This window comes from Orycteropus afer, unplaced genomic scaffold (genome assembly GCF_000298275.1).
Source record: "Orycteropus afer afer isolate SDZICR_OR568_19922 unplaced genomic scaffold, OryAfe1.0 scaffold00120, whole genome shotgun sequence".
Classification (NCBI taxonomy): Eukaryota; Metazoa; Chordata; class Mammalia; order Tubulidentata; family Orycteropodidae; genus Orycteropus; species Orycteropus afer.
The window spans coordinates 9,502,284-9,527,488 of NW_006921707.1; the positions used below are offsets into that span (position 1 = coordinate 9,502,284).

The 25,205-nt window shown below is 38.4% G+C and overlaps 1 pseudogene; it reads left to right on the forward strand.

Annotated features, from left to right (window-relative positions):
- The first annotated feature begins 8,368 nt into the window (after window positions 1-8,368).
- LOC103199766 lies at window positions 8,369-8,838 on the forward strand (annotated as a pseudogene).
- Window positions 8,839-25,205: the final 16,367 nt, after the last annotated feature.

Below are 25,205 nucleotides of genomic sequence, written 5' to 3' on the forward strand. Positions count from 1 at the left end.
GTTGGGCAATCCTACTTCCGTAATGATACTGCCTCGGAAACCCAAGGAGGGGTCGCTATGAGTCGGGGCCTATTGGAGGCACATAACAACAACAACAACAACAGACTGGTAGAAAATTTGGGGCAACAACATATCTGAGAAGGGATAAATCTCTGAAGTTCATGTTGCTGTTGTTGTTGTTATGTGCAGTCAAGTTCACATCAAGTGACCCCTCCTTGGGTTTCCGAGGCAGTATCACTACAGAGGGAGCTCTGGTAGCATAGTGCCTAAGGCACTTGACTGCTAACCAGAAGGCTGGTGGTTCAAACCCACCAGCCACCCTTCGGAAGGAAGATGGGGTGATCTACTTCCCTAGTGATACTGCCTCAGAAACTCAAGGAGGGGTCTCTATGAGTCGGGTCCAACTTGACAGCACCTAACAACAACAACATCACTATGGAAGTAGATTGCCCAACCTTCCTACAGAGGAGTGGCTGGTGGGTTTGAACCGCCAGCCTTCTGGTTAGCAGTCAAAATGCCTTAGGCATTATGCTACCAGAGCTAAAATTTATTGAAAACTTTACCAACTCAATAACAAAAAGACAAAAACAATCCATTTAAGAAATGGGCAGATAACATGAACAGACACTTCACCAAAGACATACAAACTGCCAATAAACACATGAAGAAATGCAATCATTAGCCACTGTTGTTGTTGTTGTTAGGTACCGTCGAGTTGTCTCTGACTATAGTGACCCTATGTACAACAGAACGAAACACTGCCTGGTCCTGTGCCACCCCACGATCCCTGCTATACCTGAGCCCATCATAGCCACCATGTCAATCAATCTTGTTGAGGACCCTCCCCTCTTTGGTTGACCTTCCACTTTACCAAGCATGATATCCTTCTCCAGGGAATGGTCCCTTCTTACAACATGACCAAAGTAGGTCAGACGAAGTATGACCATTCTTGCTTCCAAGGAGCATTCTGGCTGAATTTCCTCCAGGACAGATTTGTTAGTTCTTTTAGCAGAGCAGGCCATGATACTTTCAGGATTCATTGCCAGCACTACAACTCAAAAACATCAACTCTTCCTTGGTCTTCCTTATTCATTGCCCAGCTCTCACATGCATATGAGGTGAGTGAAAATACTATGGCTTGGATCAGGCACACTTTAGTCCTCAAGGAGACATCTTTGCTCTTCAGCATTCAAAAGAGGTCTTTTGCAGCCAATATGCCCAGTGCTATACGTTGTCTGACATCTTGACTGCTGCTTCCATTGGTGTTGATTGTAGAACCAAATAATAAAGTCTTTGACAATTTCAATCTTTTCTCCATTTATTGTGATGCTGCTTATTGGTCTAGTTGTTGGGGTGTTTGTTTTCTTTATATTGAGGTATAATCCACACTGCAGACTGTAGTCTTCAATCTTCATCAGTAAGTGTTTCAAATAATCCTCACTTTTAGCAAGCAAAGTTATGTCATCAGCATATCACAAGTTAGGTTATTAATCATTGATTCTTCCTCTAATCCTCATGCCACATACATTCTTCTTCATATAGTTCAGCTTCTCTGATTATTTGTTCAGCGTACAGATTGGATTAAGTATGGTGAAAGGATACAACCTTGATGCACTCCCTTCTTGATTTTAAGTCATACAGTATCCCCTTGCTCTGTTCAAACAACAGCCTCCTGGTCTATATGTAGGTTCCTCATGAGTTATTCATAATTTTTTATGATCCACACAATCGAAAGATTTTGCATAGTCAATAAAACACAAGGAAACATCTTTCTGGTATTCTTTGTTTTGAGCCAAGATCCATCTGACATCAGTAATGATACCCCTTGTTCCACATCATCTTCTGAATCCAGCTTGCATTTCTGGAAGTTCTCTGTCAATATACTGCTGCAGCCATTTTTGAATTATCTTCAGTAAGATTTTACTTACATGTGACATTAATGATATTGTTTGATAATTTCAACATTCTGTGGGATCACCTTTCTTTGGAATGGGTACAAATATGGATCTCTTCCTGTCAGTTGGGCAAATAGCTGTCTTCTAAATCTCCTGGCATAGCCAAGTGAGTGCCTCCAGCACAGCGTCCGTTTGCTGAAACATCTCAATGGATATTCCCTCTAATCCTGGAGCCTTGATTTTTGCCACTTCCTTCAATGTAGCTTCAACTTCTCCCTTCAATACCATTCATTCTTTATCACATGCCACCTTCTTAAATGGATGATATCAACGAATTATTTTTGGTACAGTGACTGTATATTCCTTCCATCTTCTTTAGATGTTTCCTGCATCATCAATATTTTGATTGATTAGCCATTAGAGAGATGCAAATCAAAACAACAATGAGATATCTTGTCATCCCAATCTCATCCCAGTATTAACTGGAAAGTTAAAAATAAAAATACAGAAAACAGCAACTTCTGGTGAGGTTGCAGAAAAACTGGAACTCTCTTAAACTGTTGGTGGGACTGTGAAATGGTACAACCACTGAGGACAACAATATAACAGTTCTTTAAAAGGTTGGAAGTAGAAATGCACATGATCCAAAAATCTCACTACTAGGTATATATCCTAGATATACAAAAGCCATGACACTAACAGATATATGCACACCCATGTCCATCACAGCATTATTCATAACAGCAAAAAGATAGAAATAGGCTAAATGTCCATTAGCTGATGAATCTATAAACAAATTATGATACGTAATCATACTGGAATACAACACAATGTTAAAGAATAATAGATTCTGTGGAACATCTCATAACATGGATGAACCTGGAGCACACTATGCTGAGTGAAATAAGTCAATCACAAAAGGACAAATATTGTATGAGAACACTACTGTAAAAAGTAAAAAAAAAAAAAAAAGTTTATACACAAAAGGAAACATTATTTGATGTTACTATGGATGGAAGTAGAAGGAAGGATAAATCACTAACTAGACAGAAGACATGTATTAACTTGGGCACTATTTATAGTAGCAAAAAGATGGAAACAACCTACCATCAATGAAAGAATGGGTAACCAAATTATGGTACATACACACAATAGAATACTATGCAGCACTGAAGAATAATATAGAATCAGCAAAGTGCCACATAACATGGATGAACTTAGAGGACATTATGCTGAGTGAAATAAGTCAATCACAGAGAAACAAATATAGAACTAGTTCATTGTTGTGGAGGGTCAAGGAAAGGTTTATATATGGAAAGAAACTTTCTTTGTTGGTTGCCAGGGGTAGAAGGGAACACTGCAAAATAAATAAATAAATACATACATTGACCTATGTCACTTTAGTTTTGTATATTTCACTGTTGTTGTTGTTATGTGCCGTCGAGTCGGACCCGACTCATAGCGATCCCTGCTTGGGTTTCTGAGGCAGTATCACTATGGAAGTAGATTGCCCCATCTTCCTTCTAAGGAGTGGCTGGTGGCTTTGAACCACCAGCCTTCTGGTTAGCAGTCAAGTGCCTTAGGCACTATGCTACCAGAGCTTCCGTATTTCACTGTACATAAATTATATTTCAATATGTATTTTTTTAAAAAAAGTAAAAGACAACAAAGATGAATATCATTACACACATAATCCTGAAGTAACAGTAATAACAACATCTATGAGTAGATGCATAAGGTGCTCTGGTGGTGTAGTGGTTAAGGCATTTGGCTGATTACCAAAAAGCCAGTGGTTCAAAACCACTGGCTTCTCCATAGTAGAAATATGGTGTGATCTGCTTCCATAAAGATTTATAGTCTTGGAAACCCAATAGGGGTAGCTATGAGTAGGAATCGACTCAATGGCTGCGAGTGAGTGAGTGATTAATAGATACATAAGTAGACATGGAAGCTTAACAGATGTGGTAAAATGAATGGGAATACACCCATAAGAGTGTATATAGGTTTGGCAGAGGATATTTCTATGTATGTATTTGCATGTGTTGCATAAGTATCCAAGAATATTGTAGAACATACAGGGGTCAAAGTTCTGAAAACATTTTCTCCATAATCAAATACTTTGAGGAGATGAGTCTCTTGGACCCATTTGGACTTGGACTTGGAGGACTACATTTGGACTACAGTCTCAGGGGACATCTAGGTCAATGGTCATAACAGTCCTCAAAGACAATGTTTTACTTTGATGAGTAGCTTAAATGCTTGCAAGCAGCCATTTAAGATGCAACTATTGGTCTTTCCTCATCTGGAGCAAAGAAAAGTGAAAAAATGCAGACACAAGGAAACAATTAGTCCAAAGGACTAATGAACCAGGCAAACCACAGCCTCCAGTACCCTGAGACCAGAAGAATTAGGTGATGCTAGCCTATCACTCCCAACCACGCATACTCTGATGAGGATCACAATAGTCTTGGAGAGAAAGAGAGAACAATTGTAGAACAAAATTCAACATCTATTTTTTTAAAAAAAAAAGACCAGATTTATTGGTCTGATAGAAACTGGTGGAACCCCTGACACTGTGGCTCTTAAGCATCCTTCCAACCTGGAACTGAACCCATTTCCGGTGATCAGCTCCAGGAAGGAAGTGGGAAGAGTGCTGTTACGTTGAAGGGATTGCAACCAACATCATGAAACAAAATATATATAAATTATTGAATGGAAAACTAAGTTGCCCTTTAAACTCTCACCCAAACTACAATAAAAAGTTGGAAAAAAATCATATGAAAAAAAGTTTTCCCAAAATAAGTTTTCATAAGCAATAAAATTTTATAGAATTAACATAATTTATTTTATCAATTTTTCTATCACTGGATAGTTAAGTTGTATCCAATATATTTTACTGCTCTATTTTATGATGCAAAGATTATTCTTATCACCCATCTGTGCATAATCTCTCTTTATAGTTTTAAGTGTCAAATTCTTTAATTTAGAGAACATACATTTGTTGCTTTTAATATACATTATCAAATTGTTTTCAAAATAAAGTTCAAACTTTAGTTATATATATATATAAAAAAAATATATGGTCTGTTTACTGCCAAAATTTTTTCTATTCCTTACCTGCCTCAAACCACATACTTCAGCTAGACTTGAGATCTTGTTACCTTTAGAACCTTGCACTTGGTCTCCTCTTTTGCTAAAACAAAACTTCCCCATTTTACTCAACTCTTCCTTTTACTCGCTGAATTCTATTCTTTCTTCAGACTTTAGCTCATACTTCATTTCCTCCTCCTCAATTCGAAGTCCTGCCTGTACCTCACAACAAATCTGTTGAGTCCTTACAAATGATAATTTATCTCCTTAGTAAATTGATAAATCTTCCCACCTGAATCCCAGCACAGAAGCTTTGTTCACTAACTTATCACCTGAGAATATGATGGCTGAAATCAAAGTAAGGACAATATAGGACATCTGGTCCAATCAAATTTGCTCAGCTACAAATTTGGAAACTTGATTAAAGACAATACTTCTGTTTGCTGTTACTACCAAGGCTCCATTGTTTAGTTCTTTCACCAATCCTGTAAACTATCAATAATTCTAATATTTAATTCTTCCTTGAGTCCTGTTCTCAAGGTAGTAATATGTCCATACAAACAGTAAGTGGCTACTTAGTGCCAGGTATTGTTCTAGGCACTATGAGTACATGCATAAGGAAGACATAGTTTAATAAATACAGATGTCTAATAAACACTTGATTAAAATGCAACCTCATTAAATATCAAATAACTACCAACTGTAACACAATGCTATTTTTCTCCTATAAATCTGGCCAAAATTTTTGAGTCATTGATTCCCTTTAATGATGAAAATGTAGGTAAATTGGCCCAGAAAATCCACTTAAGTATACAAAGTTTTGTAAGCAAGTTTAATAAATTTCACCATATATGCAGATAGTAAAAGACTGAAAGGAAAACACTAACATGTTAACAAAGGTGGAATGGAACAAAGCAGGTTATTTGTAATTTTTAATATTCTCATCTGCTGTAAATATCCTACAACATACATCTATTTGGTTTTATAGTCAAGGAAAAAAAAATCTCTATAAAAACCATATTCTTTGACATTAAGGAAACCATTTTTCTGGGAAGCATCTTAATAAACAGGTAACCAAGGTTCTAAGTTTGCAGGTTTTTCTGAGATGCTTAGCAGATTATTGAGAGATCAGACATTGACATGTGGAACTCAATCTAGAAACAACTACACTGTAAATTCAAGCCTAAAATAGTGACTAACTTCTTTTATTTTAACTATGTATAATTGGCCATCCAGATTCTTTATTTTAAAGAATGTTAATTTAGACATTTGTCAGAAATAATTTCTGAGACATTAATATCACTGTTAATATTTCTCAGAAAAGTACTTATCTCTGCATTTTACTTCTTGACAGCAAACAAGAACTTTATCAGGGGAGACCGTTTAATCATTGATGACTTAGTTTTCTTTCTTACTGAAGATTAAGAGTATTTTTGAAAGATTAAATAAGTATTATTTCTTGGTTGCTGTTTATTCTAATTCTTATTTGGCCTATTCAAATAATTATAATAGAAATTGCTCTTTCAATAACCTTTAGGCTTTTGTTTGTTTTAGTTGTAATGAGAGATTTTTTCATATACATTTATGTTGACCAAGCTTCTTGGGAGATTTTCGTGTGTGGGGGTGGGGGAGGGTTCTCAAATGTTTTAAAATTCATTTTAGGAAATGATATCATCTGTAACCTATTTAAAGTAAAGCTAAAAAAACATAGTCACCTGATTCTTAAGCAAGAAATTTAGACCTGAGAATACTGATGGTCAACATAGTCTAAAAGAAGTCTGACCGGGAGGGTTCAAACACCCAGTTAGATCCTCTCTCCCACTCCCATTAAGCCATTGTCAAGCAAATGAAGTCAGACTTGGTGTCACTAATAGCAAACTGCTAGAAGTTGGACCAGATTCTCAAAAGCTTTCAAGATCAGCCTCTTAATAGCCACAGACAGAAAAATACTAGATATGATTAATCTGGGCCAAGAAAGAAAGATGCAACAAATTGCAATCAGCAACCTGAGCTGTCTGGCCAGCCTCTCCCCTTCCTTTTGGTCACAGCTTGACAACTTAATTAGCATTAAGCTTTGAGTTATAATTTTTAAATGATGAGGAACATAGTATTTATGTCATGAACAAGACAAAATAAATGCTAGCTGGAGACATAGATTCCACTCCTGTGACATGCATTAAGATAAAGGCATGATGAAGCATTCATACACTTGACTTAAAGGTGACTTGCTACATGAACTACGTAACCAATCCTGTTTTCAGACCTGCCAGTTGAAACTAAAAGCTCCCCTCCTCCCAAAACAACACAACCTTCTGAAGATTTACATAAATTATCATTGTCTGCCAGCAAGAATAAGAAGTTTGAGTCTGGATTTTGGTTTACATAGACTTTTTGTCTACAAAATTTCAGCAGTTTTCCACAGTGATATAAAAATTTTTCTCCTTCCATGTAAATCTGGAATCTGTGCTGCTCAAATATTAGCTCTGCATTAACAGCAATGAGTCTCCTGGAAGCTTGTTAGAACGCAAAATTTCAGGCTTATCCTTTGTTGTTGTTGTTGTTGTTATTAGCCATTGAGTCGGCCCGACTCATAGCGACCCCTCCTTGGGTTTCCGAGGCAGTATCACTACGGAAGTAGGATTGCCCAACCTTCCTTCCGAGGAGTGGCTGGTGGGTTTGAACCGCCAGCCGTCTGGTTAGCAGGCAAGTGCCTTAGCCACTATGCTACCAGGGCTAGGCCTACTAAATCAGAATCTGCAGTTTAAGAAGATTCACAGGTGATTCATTCATACATTAAATTTTAGCTAACATCAGAATCATCTAGATTTGTTTAAAATGCAAATTCCCAGATTCCACCTCCAGAATTTTTGGTTCCACGAGTCTAGAGTGGAAAAAAGAATTTGGACTTCTATCAGATTCTGGCAGCATAGTGCCTAAGGCACTTGACTGCTAACCAGGAGGCTGGCGGTTCAAACCCACCAGCCACTCCTCGGAAGGAAGGTTGGGCAATCTACTCCTGCAGTGATACTGCCTTGGAAACCCAAGGAGGGGTTGCTATGAGTCAGGTCAGACTTGAGGCACATAACAACAACAACAACAAGTTCCCAATGATGTTCATGCTGATGGTCTAGAGACCACACTTTTAAGAACACTGCTCTTGACTAGAAAAAATTTTGTGGCATATCTAGTTGTGTAATAGATTATTCATATTTCAAGTAAGATAATGAAAGACAGGGATCTAAGGTTAAGAGTATCCTGTTGAGGTCCTGGCCACACAGCAAAACTCAGCGTGCCTGCTCAACCTGCCTGCCCTGGAAAGTTTATCACTTCTGAAAGGGGACTGTGCTCCTGTACCCTGCAGATTCCACACTAAAGTTGAAAAAATGGTTGACCTCACCCAACTAAGCGAGAATAAAATCTTCATGGCCTTTGCCTCCTGTACAACAATTGTTCTTTCAAAAATGATGCTTATGAGTACTGCAACTGCATTATACAGATTGACAAGAAAGGTTTTTGCCAAACCAGAAGACTGTGCACAATTTGACAAAGGAGAAAATGCCAAGAAGTATCTTCAGACAGGTGATAGGGTGGAACATATATGAAGAGCACACCTAAATGATCTTGAAAATATTGTGCCATTTCTTGGCATTGGCCTTCTGTATTCCTTGAGTGATCCAGATCTCTCTACAGCTCTCCTGCACTTCAGACTCTTTGTTGGAGCAGGGATCTACCACACAATTGCATATTTGACACCCCTTCCCCAAACAAATAGAGCGCTGACTTTTTTTTTGTTGGATATGGAGTTACATTTTCAATGGCTTATCAGTTGCTGAAAAGTAGATTGTACCTATAAGGAGAATCATACAACTAAACATCCATTGTTTTTTTTTTTTTTTTTTTAAGAATTCTGTATTTCCAATTTATAATGAATACTTTTTTAGCTTTTAGGAGAGGGCAGGATTTAAGAATTGGGCAAAAGTCATTTTGAGTATTAGCATCAATAATATCCTTCATTCTTGTTTTATATTTGGATTACAAATTTAGGATAATGACCCTTAAATCTTTTGCCTTATTTTAAAAGTACTTTATTAAATACTTTGATTATGGTATAATTTGTAACTTTCACTCAACATTTCATATTTTTAATTAAAAAGAGAATGATTACATGTGTACTAAACATATATTTCTAGATTGTTGAAATAAGCATATGAAATAAATAATTTAAATAACAAAAAAGGAATATCCCATTGAAAGGCCATTAACTCAACTGATTACAATTATATTTGACCTCTATAGTATATTGAAGATGGGGGACTTCCCAGTTTATCAGCATTCTCCAAATCACAGAAGTGATGTTCTCTGACTTACCGCCTGGCAATATGGTGGCTGAAACCAAAGTAGGGACAATAAAACGTATCTGATCCAATCAAATTTGCTCAGCTATAAAATGGCAAACCTAAATAAAGACAAGGCTTCTATTTGCTGTCATTCCCAAGGCTCTATTGTTTGGTTCTGCCACCAACCCTAAAAGCTATCAATAATTCTTCCAATATTTAGATTGTTCTTCCAATAATTTACTCTTTACCCAAGTTAGCAGAATTACTGCCTGCAGACTACAATCAAGTTATGGATTTGTATTTATCTATTGTTTCCTTCCCACCCCCTGTCCCCAAGCACCATTCCCTCCATAAAATATTTTTTTATTTTATTCTACCAAAGCTTGAATAAAGGAACCATGAGTCAGTGTCAGAGAAAAAAAAATAATAATGAAAACAGGCACCTCTTGTACAACCTCAATTACCATGATCCTTGTTCCCTATTGTTTATTGTCTGTTGGATGAATACTGCATGCCCTCTGGGAAAAGATGAGATAGGTATTCTGTTGGTATTGGTACAAAGCCTAGCACTGACAGTAACTGTGGAGCTCATTTCTCACACATCTTCCCTTTTGTAGGTAAAGAAAAGGCATAAACATTCTGAAAAGGTACTCTACAAGAGAGAGAAAGAAGTAGGCTGAACATCAACAGAGAAGAGGATGGTGGGACATGCCAGGAACTGGAAAAAGACTGTTTCTGTACCAATTCTAATAAAACATTTTCTACTGTGTGGAATATACTGAGATTGTTTTCAAAATTGCTTTCGGTACTTGGAAAAGGCATTTTATTCTGAGCAGGAACTCAGTCTGTGTAAGTGTATTAATAGTTGCACTATTCTCTGGATCATCTCTAGACTATATATGATTGTTGTTGTTGCTATTAGGTGCCACTGAGTCAGGTCCAACTCACGCTGACTTTATATACAAAAGAACCAAACACTGCCAGGTCCTGTGCCAGCCTTACAATCCTTGTTATACCTGAACTCATAGTTGCAACCACTGTGTCAATGCATCGCGTTGAGGGCCTTCCCCTTTCTCACTGACCTTCCACTTTACCAACCATACTACCCTTCTCCAGGGAATGGTCCCTTCTGACATGACCAAAGTAGGTGAGACGAAGTCTGGCCATTCTCACTTCCAAGAAGCATTCTGGCTGCACTTCTTGCAGGACAGATATATTAGTTCTTCCAGCAGTCCATAGTACTTCAACTGTTCTTCTCCAACACCACAACTCAAAAGCATGAACTATTCTTCAGTCTTTCGTGTTCAGTGTTCAATTTTCACATGCATATTAGGTTATTGAAAATACCATGGCTTGGGTTAGGTGCATCTTAGTCTTCAAAAGGTATCTTTGCTCTTCAACATTTTAAAGAGGTATTTTGCAGCAGATTTGCACAGTGCAATACAACATCTGATTTCTTGACTGCTCCTTACATTGGTGTTGATTGTGGAACCAAGAAATATGAAATCATTAACAACTTCAATCTTTTCTCCATTTACTGTGATGCTGCTTGTTGGTCTAGTTGTAAGGATTTTCATTTTCTTTATGTTGAGGTGCAATCCATACTCCAGACTATAGTCTTTAATCTTCATCAGTAAGTGCTTCAAATCATCTTCATTTTCAGCAAGCAAGGTTGTGTCCTCTGCATATGGCAGGTTGTTAGTAAATCTTTCTCCAATCCTGATGTTGCATTCTTCTTCACATAGTTCAGCTTCTCAGATTATTTGCTCACCATACCGATTGAATAAGTATGGCAAAAGGATACAACCCTGATACATTCCCTTCCTGATTTTAAACCATGCAGAACTCCCTTGTTCTGTTCGAATGACAGCCTCCTGGTCTATGTACAGGTTCCTCATGAGTACAATTAAGTGTTCTGGAATTCCCATTCCTCTCAATGTTATCCATAATTTGTTATGATCCACACAGTTGAATGCTTTTTCATAGTCAATAAAACACAAATAAACATTTTTCTGGTATTCTTTGCTTTCAACCAAGACCCATCTGCCATCATCAATGATATCCCTCGTTTCATGTTTTCTGAACCCAGATTGCATTTCTGGAAGTTCTCTGTCAATATAGTGCTGCAGATGTTTTTAAATTATCTTCAGCAAGATTTTACTCACGTGTGATATTAATGATATTGTTTGATAATTCCCACATTCTGTTGGATCACCATTCTTTGGAATGGGTACAGATATGAATCTCTTCCAGTCTGTTGGTCAGGTAGCTGTCTTGCAAATTTCTTGGCAAGGAGTAAGGGCCTCCAGCATGTCATCCATTTGTTTAAACATCTCAGTGGGGATTCTGGCAATTCCTGGAGCCTTATTTTTTGCCCATTCCTTTAGTGCAACTTCAATTTCTTCCTTCAATACCATTGGTTCTTGATCATATCTCACCTAGTGAAATAGATAAACAATGACCAGTTCTTTTTCGTACAGTGACTGTGTATTCCTTCCTTCTTCTTCTGATGTTTCCTACATCATTCAGTATTTTGTCCATAGAATCTTTCAATATTGCAACTCAAGGCCTAAATTTTTTCTTCAGTTCTTTTGTCTTGAGAAATGCCAAGCATGTTATTCCCTTTTGGTTTTCTAACTCCAGGTCTTTGCATATTTCATTATAATAATTGACTGTCTTCTTGAGCTGCTCTTTGAAATCTACTGTTCAGCTCTTTTATCTTGTCATTTCCTCCATTTATTTTAGCTACTTTCCATTCCAGGGCAAGTTTCATAGTCTCTTCTGACATCCATTTTGGTCTTTTCTTCCTTTCCTGTCTTTTTAATGACCTTTTGCTTTCTTCATGAATGATGTTCTTGGTGTCATTGCACAGTTCATCTGGTTTTTGGCCATTGATATTCAGTGCATCAAATCTAGTCTTTAGATGATCTCCAGATTCAGAAGAGATATAATCAAGGTCATATTTTGGCTCTTGTGGACTCCTTTCAATTTTCTACAGCTTCAACTTGAACTTGCATATGCGCAGTTGATGGTCTGTTCCTCAGTCAGCTCCTGGCCTTGTTTGGCTGAAGATATTGAACTTCTCCTTCACCTCTTGCCACAGATGTAGTCAATATAATTCCTGTGTACTCCATCTGGTGAAGTCCACATATATAGGCACCATTTATGTTGTTGAAAAAAGATATTTGCAATAAATAACTCACTGGTCCTTCACGATTCTATCATGTGATCTCCAGTGTCATTTTTATCACCAAAGCCATATTTTCCAATGATTCTTTTGGTAATTCTTCTTTGTTTCCAACTTTTGCATTCCAATCACCAGTAATAATCAACACATCTTGATTGCATGTTTGGTCAATTTCAGACTGCAAAATTTGGTAAAAATCTTCAATTTCCTCATTTTTGACTTCGGTGGTTGGTTGGTAAATTTGAATAATAGTGGTATTAACTGGTCTTCCTTGTAGGCATATATATATATAATCTATCACTGACAGCATTATAGTTCAGGATAGATCTTGAAACATTCTTTGTGATGATGAATGCCATGCCATTCCTCTTTAATTGTCATTCCTGGCATAGTAGATCATATGGTCGTCTGATTCAAAATGGCCAAAACTGGTCCATTTCAGCACACTAATGTCTATGATATCAATCTTCATGCATTCCATTTCATTTTTAACAACTTCCAATTTTCCTAGATTCATATTTCATACATTCAGTGATTCGATTATTAATTTGCAGCTGTTTCATCTCATTTTGAGTCACGCCATGTCAGCAAGTGGAGGTCCTAAAAGCTTTACTCCATCCATGTTATTAAGGTCAACTTTAATTTGAGGAGGCAGCTCTTCCCTAGTCATATATTGAGCACCTTATGACCTGAAGGGCTCATCTTTCAGCACTGTATCGAACTGTGTTTCAGGGCTATTCATAAAGTTTTCCAGTATTATATCAGACAGTGTTTCACTGCTATTCATAAGGTTTTCACTGGCCAATTCTTTGAGAAGTGGGATGGCCCCTTCCTTCTTCCCATTCTGTCTTAGTCTGGAAGCTCTGCTGAAACCTGTCCACCATGGGTCACCCTGCTGGCATTTGAAATACTGGTGCCATAACTTCCAGCCTCACAGCAGTATGCAAGCCACCACAATATAACAAACTGATAGATGAATGGCGTATATATAGGATACCTGAGGGAAAAGATGATCTACTCCCCTGTTACTACTTTTTACCACCATAAAATGTTTCAATATTTAGTCTCTTGGATGTTTCACAACTTAATGTCATCTAAATGAACAAGATGTTAAGAAACAATGTTGGTCATGCCTCTAATTCACACCGCATTGAAAAATATCATTACCCTCAAATGAGAATCTTTAACTTGACGTTTCTTCTTTGGAGGCTTAAAAATTTATGAACTACAGGCAGTCTCCAGGTTATGAATATCTGACTTACATACAATCTGTAGTTAAAAACCAAGCCATAAATTCTATTGTATTAAAAATTTGAGGTACATGCAATGGTTCATAATAACAAATGGACACTACTTTACAACAGATACACATTCTTATTATTATTACTGCATTGTTATGTAAAAGTTTTAGTGTATCTGGAAGAGTTCCTTTACTGTTTTTTATGCATGGAAAAGTACACTATATAATATATATATACTAAGACAAACATTTGACTTACTGATTTTTTAGATATAAACTGTACCTGTTCGACTTACATACAAATTCAACATAAAGACAGACTTAGGAACAGAACTCATTTGTAATCCTGAGACTTCCTGTAGTCAGTGCTGAAAAATACAAATAATTTCAGAGAGCAATGCATTAACATAGAGACAAAGGGGCAATGAAGGAAGAGAGGATGGGAAGCAGGATTATTTCCCTTAGATCTCAGGCTCCTTCCTTCCCTTCTCTTACACACTCATAGAGTTTTATGGATGGAAAGGATAAAAAGATAATTTCTAACAGGGAACCTGTAAAACCCTAAATCTATTAATTTTCTCAGAAAAGAGATCATGGAGAGAAGATGTAGACATTATGTTCACAGGGTCCACATACTATCTCTTGTTCCCACAATGGTGATACAACTGTGAAAGCTCTATCCTCTTGCTCCCACCCCAAAAGGAGTTCCTCAAATACTAGGTTAATGGAGCAGTTCCTTCCTTTCCAGAAGCTTGAGGGTATCCAACCTTTATCTGGAAAGAAAGAATAAAAATATCCTGCAGGAAGTAGCTACCTCAATGAATTCATGAGGAGAAGACAAATAGGAGACTCTTGAGATTTTGATTTGAAGTGCAGTGCATTCTGCTTACTAGAAGGAAAGATTTAAGGTTAAACACAAAATAGATGAGAACCTTAAGAAAAAAGTAACACAGATGTTAGCTGAGGCCTCTCTGGCCCCTAGAAAACTAGATATTTCCATGTCCTGTGCAAGTTTAAATACTTCTTGAAAATAAGCTCTGTTGTTGTTGTTGTTATGTGCCGTCGAGTCACCCCTGACTCACAGCGACCCCTCCTTGGGTTTCCGAGGCAGTATCACTACGGAAGTAGATTGCCCAACCTTCCTTCCGAGGAGTGGCTGGTGGGTTTGTGTATATGTAATGGATTAACATGTGTCTACAACCTCCTGCTTCTTTAGTTTGTTGATCATCTCATTATGTCAAATATGTTGTCTCTGTCCTCAGTTGCATCAACTCAGGGCAAAAATCAGCATCTGTCTTAATTTTCTCACAATTGCACATTCTCTTCCTCTCTGCCTCCCTCCACTCCCATCACATACCAACACATACACATCTTGTTAGGAAATGAGTAAATTTGGTGTATATTGAAATTTATCTGGAGGTAAAGGAGGAATTTTCAAAGATCTCCAAGAACCTCTCCGCTAGGTACATTTTAGTAATTTCTTTGCTCTCTGTCTAAGTTGTCAGCTTCAGGCCACCTTGCTCACTGTGTTTTAGTCTTTCCCTCTCCTCTTCATTTCTTCTTTCTCAAAAGCAAAAATATATTCCTTTCATTGTGTCTGTAGCTCTCTTGGCACAGTGGTTAAAGAATTCAGCTGCTATCTAAAAGGTCAATTCTTTGAATCCACCAGCTGTCTGCTGGAGAAAGATAAGACAGTCTGCTTTTGTAAATATTTACAGCCTTGGAAACCCTATAGGGCAGTTCTCTGTCCTACAGTGTTGCTGTGAGTTGGAATCAACACTATGGAAGTGGGTTTTTGTTTTCATTGTATCACGCAGAAGTTTGACTATCTCCTTTGTTGCTTGCCCCCTGTCCTCACCATATCCTCAGGACCTCAACTGCTACCCAAGCATAGAACTTTAAGGCAGTGGTTCTGAAGTGTTGTCTCCAAACCAGGTTATACTCCAGATCTACTGCATCATAAAATGTTTTAACAAATCTTTTTTATTTATTCTTAAAAAATATATATATTCTAAGGAGTGTCAACCTTCCTAGAGTTGTTCAGTTTGTAGCCCTGTCTACTGTTTGACTGAAAATTCAGCTATGGGAGTGAATTCAATTCCAGTTCCAAGGTGACTAAGGGCCGTAATCTCAGAGGTTCCACCAGTCTATCTAACCATTAAACCTGGTATTTTTTTTATAATTTTTAATTTTGTTCCACATTTTTCTCCCACTCTATCCAGGACCTTCTAATGTGATTCCTTTCAGAGCAGTTGGTAGTTACACCTGGGCGCCATCTAGTTCTTCTAGTCTCAGGGTCATGGAGGCTGAAGTTCATGTGGTTCGTTACTCCTTTAGGCTAGTTACTTCCATATGTCTTTTATTTTCTTCACCCTTCTTTCTCCAGATAGGGAGAAACCAATAGTTATATCTTAGATGGCCACTCATAAGCTTTTAAGACCCCAGTCACTATGCATTAAAGTAGGATGTAGAATATTGTCTTTGTGGACTATGTTGTGTCAATTGACCTTGATGTCCCCCAATACTATGGTCCTGAGTCCTCAGGCCCAGTGACTAACTCTTTCAAGGTATTGTGTTATGAGTGTGCATATATCTCTTCATGTTATGACTCTTACTTCTCTAGGATATATAACTAGTAATGGGATGGCTGGATCATATAGTATTTCTATTTCCAACTTTTTAAGGAAATGCCATACTGTTTTCCACGGTGATGGCATCATTTTACAATCCCACTAGCAGGGTTCCAATCTCTCCATAACCTCATCACCTTTTGCTGTTTTCTGTGTTTTTGACCTTTGCTATTAATTCTGGGATAAAATTATATCTTGTTGTTTTGATTTGCAGTACTCGAATGGCTAATGACCATTTCTTCATGTGTTCATTGGCTGCCTGAATGTCTTCTTTGGTGAAGTGACTATTCATATCTTCTGCCCATTTTTTAATTGGATTATTTGTCTTTTTGTTATTGAGATATTGAAGTTTTCCATACATTTTAGAGATTAACCTCATGTCTGATAGGTCATTGTCAAAAAATTGTCCCAGTCTGTGGGTTCCTTTTTAACTCTTTGGGTGAAATCTGTGATACACATGAGTGTCTAATTTTTACGAGGTCCCAGTATCTATTTTACCTCTGGTTTTTGTGCATTTTTAATTATGTTTCATAGTGCATTCATGCCCTGAATTAGGGCCCCTAGTTTGTCCCTATTTTTTCTTTGATAAAGAAAAAATAGTTTTAGGTTTTACATTCAGATCTTTGATCCTGTGTGAGTCTACTTTTGTATATGGTGTGAGATATGGGTTCTGTTTCATTTTTCTGCAAAAGGATATCCAGTTTTGCCAGCACCATTGGTTACAGAGATTATCTCTTCACCATTTAATGAGATTCAGCCTTTTGTCAAAGATCAGCTGTTTGCTGTTGTTGTTGTTGTGAGGTGCCATTGAGTAGGCCCTGACTCAGATTCATAGCATTTTTATGTACTACAGAACAAAACAATGCCCAGTCTTATACCATCCTCACAATGCTCACCATACTTGAGATCATCATTGCAGCCACTGTGTCATCTTGTTGAGGATCTTCCCTTTTTTCTCTGACCTTCTACTTTATCAAGCATGATATCCTTCTCTAGGGAAGGGTTCCTTCTCACAACAGGACCAAAGTAGGTGAGACAAAAGTCTGGCCATTCTTGCTTCCAAGGAGAATTTCAGCTGTACTTCTACCAGGACAGATTTGTTCATTCTTCTGACAGTACATGGTATTTTCAGTATTCTTCATCAACATCACAATTCTTCTTCAGTGTTCCTCATTCACTGTCCAGCTTTCACAGCCATGAGTCAATTGAAAATACCATAGCTTGTTTAGGCCCACATTAGTCTTCAAAGTGACATCATTGCTTCTTAATACCCTAAAGAGATCTTTTGCAGCATATTTGCACAGTGAAATATGTTGTCTGATTTCTTGGCTGTGACTTCTATGGGTGTTGATTGTGGAAACAAATAAAATGAAATCTTTGAAAACTTCAATCTTTTCTCCATTTATAATGATGTTGCATATTGGTCCATTTGTGAGAATTTTCATTTTCTTTGTGTTGAGGTGTAATCCATACTGAAGACTGTAGTCTTTGATCTTTATCAGTAAGTGCTTCAAGTCATCTTCACTTTCAGCAAGTAAGGTTGATCATCTGCATATCACAGGCTGTTAATGATTCTTCCTATAATTCTGATACTGCATTCTTCTTCATATAGTCCAGCTTCTCAGATTATTTGCTCAGCATACAGAGTGAGTAAATATGGTGAAAGAATATAACCTTGACACACATCTTTCCTGATTTTTAAACCATGCAGTATCCCCTTGTTCTGTTTTAACACCTGCCTCTTGGTCTATGTACAGGTTCCTCATGAGTAAAATTAAGTGTTCTGGAATTCCCAGTCTTTACATGTTATCCATAATTTGTTATAGATGATTCACACAGTCAAACGCCTTTGTATATTCAGTAAAACATAGGTAAATATCTTTCTGGTATTTGTCTTTAACCAAGATCCATCTGACATCACCAAGAGTATCCCTTGTTCCATGTCCTCTACTATATCCAGCTTGAATTTCTGGAAGTTCCCTGACAATATACTCATGCAACCATTGTTTAATTATCTTCAGAAAATTTTACTTGCTTGCGATATTAATTATATTTTTTGATAATTTTCACATTCTGTTGGATCACCTTTCTTTGGAATGGCACAAATTTTGAGCTCTTCTAGTCATTTGAACAGGTAGCTGTCTTCCAAATTTCTTGACATGAATGAGTAAGTGCCTCCAGCATTGCATCTGTTTCTTAAAACATCTCAATAGGTAATTTGTCAATTCCTGGAGCCTTGATTTTTGCCAATTCCTTCAGTGCAGCTTGGACTTCTTCCTTCAATACCATTGGTTGTTTATCACACACAACCTCCTGAAATAGTTGAACATTGGTCAATTCCTTTTTGTACAGTGACTGAGTATATTCCTTCAATTGTCTTTTGATGCTTCCTGCATTGTTCAACATTTTCCCAATAGAATCCTTCATTATTGCAACTTAAAAATTTAATTTTTTTATTCAGTTCTTACAGCTTGAGAAATGCCAACTGTGTCCTTAGGTAGATGGATATACTTCTAGATTCTCAATTTTGTTCCATTTGGCTACGTGTCTATTATTGTACCAGTAACAGGAAGTTTTAACTACCATGGCTCTGTAGTAAGTTTTGGGATCAGGGCACATAAGGCCTCCTACTTTATTCTTCTTCTTCTTCAGTAGCACTTTACATATGTGGAGTCTCTTTCCTTTCCATATAAAATTTCTGATCAGTTTTTCCATCTCTTTAAAGAATGATGATGGAAACTGGATTAGGAGTGCATTATATCTGTAGATCACTTTGAATAGCATTGACATTTTCACAGTGTTAAATCTTCCTATCCATGACCATGGTAGATTCTTCCATTTATATAGGTCTCTTTTGGTTTCTTGTGGTAGTTTCATAGTTTTCTTTTTATAGGTCTTTTGTGTCTCTGGATTGATTTATTCCTAAGCACTTCATATTTTCTATGGTATTTTAAATGGTATCATTTTCCTGATTTCCTTTTCAAAGTTCTCTTTGTTGTTGTTGTTGTTGTTACAACATATCAATAACAATCTTTGTTAGTGTAGAGGAATCTGACTGATTTTTCTATGTTGATCTTCTACCCTGCCACTTTACTGAATCTTTCAATTAGTTTCAGAAATTTTCTTGCTAAGTCTTTGAGATTTTCTATGTTTAAGATCATATCATCTGTAAATACAGAGAGTTTTATTTCTTTGATAATTTGGATGCCCTTTGTTTGCTTTTCTTGACTTATTACTGTGGCTAGGACTTCCAATACAATATTAAATAGAAGTGGTGATAAAAGCCTTCCTTATTGGGTAACAGTTTGTGAGGGGAATGCTTCCAGTCTCTCTCCATTGAGAATAATGTTGCTGTTTGTTTTGTATGCTGTTGTTGTTGTTATGTGCCGTCAAGTCGGCCCCGACTCATAGAGACCCCTCCTTGGGTTTCCGAGGCAGTACTATGGAAGTAGGATTGCCCAACCTTCCTTCCGAGGAGTGGCTGGTGGGTTTGAACCACCAGCCTTCTGGTTAGCAGTCAAGTGCTTTAGCCACTATGCTACCAGAGTATATATGCCTTTAATTATGATGAGGAATTTCCCTTCTATTTTGATTTTGTTTAGTGATGGATTTTGACAAATGCTTTTTCTGCATTGCTTGATGTGACCATTTTTTTTCTTTTATTTATGTCTTCTTTGTTGAATTATGTTGACTATTTTTCTAATGTTGAGTAATCCTTGTGTTACTGGTATGAATCCCACTTGGTCACAATGTGTTATTATTATTATTATTATTATTATTATTATTGATATGTTGATGGATTCGATTAGCTGGCAGTTTGTTGAGAATTTTTGCATCTATGTTCATTAGAGATATTATTGTTGTTAGATACCATCAAGTCATTTCCAACTCATAGCAACCCTATTTACCTCAGAACAAAACACTGCCCGGTCCTGTGCCAGCCCCATTATCCTTGCTATACTTGAGCCAATCATTGTAGCCACCATGTCAATCCATCTTGTTGAGGGCCTTCCTCTTTTTCGTACCCTCCACTTCACCAAGCATGACATCCTTCCCCAGAGAATGGTCCCATCTGACAACATGACCAAAGTAGGTGAGATGAAGTCAGGTCATTCTTGATTCCAAAGAGCATTCTGGCTGCATTCTTCCAGGACAGATTTGTTAGTTCTTTTAGCAGTCCATGGTACTTTCAGCATTCTTCGCCAAGACCACAACTCAAAAACATCAACTCTTCTTCAGTCTTCTTTATTCACTGCCCAGCTATATGTCATCCAATATCTTGACTAATGTTTCCATTGGTGTTGATTGTAGATCTAAGAGACATCATGACACTGCCTTGTTCTGTGCCAGCCTCACGATCCCTACTATACCCCAGCCTACTACACATGGCTTGGGTTAGGCATATCTTACTCTTCAAGGAAATATCTTAGCTCTTCAGTGCTTGAAAGAGGCCTTTTGAAACGGATTTGCCCAATTAAATATGTCTTTTGATGTCTTAACTGCTGTTTTCATTGGTGTTGATTATAGAACCAAGTAATATGAAGTCTTTGACAACGTCAATCTTTTCTCTATCTATTGAGATGCTGCTTGTTGGTCCAGTTGTGAGGATTTTTGTTTTCTTTATACTGAGGTGTGTGGTGGTTAAGTTTGTGTGTCAACTTGGCTGTGCCTGGTTGAGTGGCTAGGCAGCTGGATGTAGTATTCCCCATGATGAGACTGGAAATCATGGTGGAATCTACTGCGAGCAGCTGAGTAGCTGCTTTAGAGATATGGTCTGCTTCTTGTATATAAGGAGAAGCCTTGGGGAATGGTCTATAGCTTATGGCACACTTGGACCCTGCATGTAGCCATGTCGCTGTTCTGCCGACCTTGGGACTTACAATGGACTTGAATTAATGGCCTGCCATGTGGTTTGGTAACATTGGGACTGTGCCTTTTCACTTGTTGACCTTGGGTTTGTCAGCCTCAGTATCTAGCAGCTGCCTGAGTAGAGAGATGCCTCTAGCTTCAATGGGCCAGGAGCAAGAGGCAGAGCTAAAGGCCAAGGTCATGGGGCTTTTACACAGCCCCTAGAACCTGGCACTTGGAGCTCAGACGTCTAGCCTCTTGAACTGTGAGAGAATAAATTCCTGTTTGTAAAGGCCAACTCATTTGTGGTATATTCCTGTCAGAGTGGCATTAGGTAACCAAAACAGAATATGGTACCAATAGAGTGGGGTGCTGCTCTGACAAATACCTAAAATGTGGAAACAGGAGTGGAGTGTGTCCCTGACCCGAGTCTCCTGCAGGCAGACCTCAGCATGTGGCATGAGATGGCAGGAGTAGAGCCAAGAGACTGGCATAGAGATACCAGCAGAGAGATGAACATGAGAGACAGCAGTAGCAGAGCCCAAAGACTGGCATTAAACAGCAACAGGCTTACCAGTCCATAGAGGAGAAAGCCGGTGTCTTTGGGTAGGTGGCTGCCTTGCAGAGTGGGTTGCCTTCAGGCATTAATTGTAGAAGAGAGCAGCATGAAATGGAGTAACAGGTTGGCCAGTCCATGAAGCAAGAAAGGTGAGTGTCCTTTGGGAGGGAAGATTCCTGGCAGAGTGAGTTGCCCTCGGGCATTAATAGTCAGAAGCAGAGAGACCAAGAAAATGGGAAGCAGAGCTGCCTCAGCCTCAAGGATAGGATCATGGCCTTTGGGGGTGGGACCACCGCAGCCCCCTAGGTTTCAAAGAGCCAGACCTTCACCAACTTGGTTCTGGAGTGTGGGGATGCTCGTTCATGTGAGCTAGTGGGATGGAGTCATAGCCACTGCCCAAGAAACAGGGGGCAGGTCTGACACACAAACTTAACCACCACAATTCCATCCCTTGTCAATTTGGCACCTGTACAGATTTTCAATGGGTGGTACCTATACAGACCTCCTTCAGTGGGTGACTCCCGTTCCCTAGTTCCTGAGTGGCAACTCACCCTCTTGGCCTGGTAGGCTTCAGCCCAAGGATAACCTTGGGCTTCAACTCTGCCTCCTGCTCCCAGCCCACTAGAGCTAGAGGCATCTCTTCTCTCATGCAGCTATGGGCTGCTGAGGATAACAAGCCCAAGGTTGACAAATAAAATAGCACAGTCCCAATGTTACCAAACCACATGGCAGGCCATTAATTCAAGTCCATTGAAAGTTCCAAGGTTGAGAGAGCATGGCAGGCTACTGAGCAATGACACAGCTACATGCAGGTTTCAAGTGTGCCATGAGCTAGAGACTATCCCCAAGGGTTCTGCTTATATACAGGAAGCAGACCACATTCCCTAAGGCAGCTACTCAGCTGCTAACAGTAGATTCCACCATGGAGTTGATTTCCAGTCTCATCATGGGGAATACTACATCCAGCTGCCCACCCATCAACCAAGCCCAGCCAAGGTGACACACAAACTTAACCACCACAGTGACTCTGTGTATTCCATTCATCTTCTTTTGATGTTTCCTGCATCATTCAATATTTTGCCCATGGAATCTTTCAACATTGCAATTCAAGGCTTAAATTTTTTCCTCAGTTCTTTCAGCTTGAGAAATGCCAAGTGTGTTCTTACCTTTTGGTTTTCTAACTCCAGGTCTGCACGTTTTTATTACAATAATTGACGTTGTCTTCTCAAGCTGCTCTTTGAAATCTTCTGTTCAGCTCTTTTATCCTGTTGATTCTTCCATTTGCTTTAGCTACTCTCCATTCAAGGGCAAGTTTCATAGTCTCTTCTGACATCCATTTTGGTCTTTACTTCCTTTCCTGTCTTTTTAATGACCTTTTGCTTTCTTCATGGATTATGTTCTTAATGTCATTCCACAATTCTACTGATTTTCGGTCTTTGGAATTCAGTGCATCAAATCTATTCTTTAGATGGTCTCTAAATTCAGGAGAGATATAATCAAGGTCATATTTTGGGACTAGTGGACTGGTTTTAATTGTCTTCAGCTTCACCTTGAATTTGCTTAAGAGCAGTTGATGGTCTGTTCCACAATCAGCTGCTGGCCTTGCTTTGGCTAAGGATATTGAGCTTTTCCATCACCTCCTGCCACATATGTAGTCAATCTGATTCCTGTGTACTCTATCTGGTGAAGTCCACGTGTATAGCTGCTGTTTGTGTTGTTGAAAAAAGGTATTTACAATGAATAACTCTTTGGTCTTACAGAATTCTATCACGCACTCTCCAATGTCATTTGTAACATCAAGGACATATTTTCCAACTACCGGTGATCTTCTTTGTTTCCAATTTTTGCATTCCAATCATCAGTGATAATTAACACATCCTGATTGCATGTTCAGTCAATTTCAGACTGCAGAAGTTGGTAAAAATTTTCAATTTCCTCATCTTTGGCTTTGGTGGTTGGTGTGTAAATTTGAATAATAGTAGTATTAACTGGTCTTTTTTGTAAATGTGTGGATATTATCCTATCACTGATGGAGCTATACTTCAGGACAGATCTTGAAACATTCTTTGTGACAATGAATGTCAGGACATTCCTCTTCAATTTGTCATCCTCGGCATAGTAGATCATAGGGTTGTCTGGTTCAAAATGGCCAAAACCAGTCCATTTCAGCTCACTAATGCCTAGGATATCAATCCTTATGCATACCATTTCATTTTTGATAACTTCCAATTTTCCTACATTCATATTTCGTTCATTCCATGCTCTGATTATTAATGGATGTTTGCAGCTGTTTCTTCTCATTTTGAGTCATGCCACATCAGCAAATGGAGGTCCTGAAAGTTTTACTCTGCCCACATCATTAAGGTAGGCTCTATTCTGAGGAGGCAGCCCTTTCCCAGTCGTATTTTGAGTGCTTTCCAACCTGAGGGGCTCATCTTCCTGTAAAACAATATTTCAGGGCTATCATAAAATTATCCAGTAATAGATCAGCCAGTGTTTCACTGCTATTCATAAGGTTTTCACTGGCCAATTCTTTGAGAAGCGGATGGCCTCTTCCTTCTTCCAAATCTATCTCAATCTGGAAACTCCAGTGAAACCCATCTATTCTGCTGGCATTTGAAACACCACTGGCACAGACTCCAGCCTCACAGCAACACTCAAGCCACCACAGTACGACAAATTGGCAGACAAGTTTTTCTCCCTTAGTTATTCCAAACCGCTCTGCTCACTTCTTGGCCTTCCCTCTACCTGTTCCAGCCATCTGCCCGGCTCATGCTTCCTGCCTAGGGCTCTCCCCTTACGTGTTCTGGCTGTGGGCCCAGCTCCTGCTTCCTGCTTGGAGCTCTGCCCTTACCTGTTCCAGCCATGGGCATGGCTCCTGCTTCCTGCAGGATTATCATTAGGGATATTGGCTTATAATCTTTTCTAGTGGTGTCTTTACCTGGCTTTGGTATTAGGGTTATGCTCACTTCATGAAATTAATTCAGGAGTATTCTCTCTTTTTCTGTGTTCTGGAATATTTTGAGTTGAATTGTTGTCACCTCTTCTCTGAAAGTGTGTTAGAAATTGCCAGTGATGCTGTCGGGGTCAGGTCATTTTTCTGTTGGTAGTTTTTTTATGGCCTGTTGAATTGCCTTTTGGTTATTGGTCTGTTCAAATTTTCCACTTTAGTCTGTGTTACTTTAGGTAGGTAATGTGTATCTAAAAAAATCCCCATTTCTTCTAGGTTTTCAAATTTGTTGGAGTACAGTTCTTCATTAAAAAAACAAACAAACAAACAAACAAACAAAACCACTGCCACTTACTCAATTCTGACATGTAGCAACCTTTTAGGACAGAGTAGAACTGCCATATAGGGTGTCCAAGGTAAATATTTACAGACTGCCTCATCTTTTTCCTGTGGAGCAGCTGGTAGGTTC